Genomic DNA, 1,312 nt, shown 5'->3' on the forward strand with positions numbered 1-1,312 from the left:
GCTGCGAGCAGCCAATGAGCGGCTAATTAGTTGGGAACGAGATCCGGAAAGGGGGGGAGGGGGGAATCACTCTGGCCGCTAATGGAGAGCGGGTTGTGTCCCTTGCCTGTTTGACAGGCCGCTAGGAGGCCGGTGACGTCTTCAAACCGTGGGCCGTGTTGTTCTTCCCCCCAGCAGTGGTCGGTCATCTTCTTCTTCTCCTCCTCCTCCCTAACTTGTCGTCCTTCCCAAAACCAGATACAGTGAGTGGAGTATCAAATACCCCCCCCCGCCTTCTCCCCCACCTCCTCCTCTCCTCTTATTTTATCTTCCTCCTCCTCCACCTCCTCCTCCTCCTCCTCCTCTTCTACCTGCCTTCTCGTCGCCCTCCTTCTTCTCCTCATTCTCAACTTCCTCCTCCTTATCTCCTCCTTCTCTTCACCAGTTTGAACAGCCCTCCACCATTAGAGCGAATCATACTAGATTCTCGAAATTCTGAATATTGTAGGCCTATTCCTTAAATACAACATATTAAAAGGGGCAAAATGACGAACAATGACAACAAATAATAATATGTAAGATTTGAATTGTGTTGCTACGATCGTTGAATTAAAAGAACAAAAAGCCTTTATGTGAGAAGTTACCATAGCAACGACAAGGCGAGTCGGTACAACTGTGATGTCAGCCTGGGTAATGGTCTGGTAACGGAGGTTCATCTGTCAAACAAAAGCGAAGAAAATAGTTTTTAATTTCTGTGAGATATTAAGCCATATAAAGAATCTCCATTGTATGTCTGTCTGTCTGTCTATCCGTCTGTATGTCTGTCAGTCAGTCAGTCAGTCTGTCTGTCTGTTTGTCTGTGTGTATGTGTGTCTCTCTGCCTTTCTCTCCCTCTCTCTCTCTCTCTCTCTCTCTCTCTCTCTCTCTTTCTCTCTCTCTCTCTCTCTCTCTCTTTCTCTCTCTCTCTCTCTTATCTATCTATCTATCTATCTATCTATCTATCTATCTATCTATCTATCTATCTATTGCGTCCACTGTCTTTTCTCTCTTTTATTGTTTTCATTGTAGTATTTGTATGTGTGTGTTTGTCAGGGTGTGTGAGAGTGTATGATATGTCTGTGTGCGTGTGTGTCTGTACATATATTTGTGTTTTTGTAGGTGTTTTAATGTGTGTGCGTTTTGTGTGAACAAAGTCTGTTTCTATAATGTATTTGTATAATGTGTGTCAGCGTGTGTGTGTGAGTTGGGTGTGAATAATGTGTGCTTATGCTTGCTATTTACGCGTGTGTGTGTGCTTATGAGAATGTGTGTGTGTGTGTGTGTGTGTGTGTGT

This window comes from Aplysia californica, unplaced genomic scaffold, assembly GCF_000002075.1.
Source record: "Aplysia californica isolate F4 #8 unplaced genomic scaffold, AplCal3.0 scaffold00984, whole genome shotgun sequence".
NCBI classification, from domain to species: Eukaryota; Metazoa; Mollusca; class Gastropoda; order Aplysiida; family Aplysiidae; genus Aplysia; species Aplysia californica.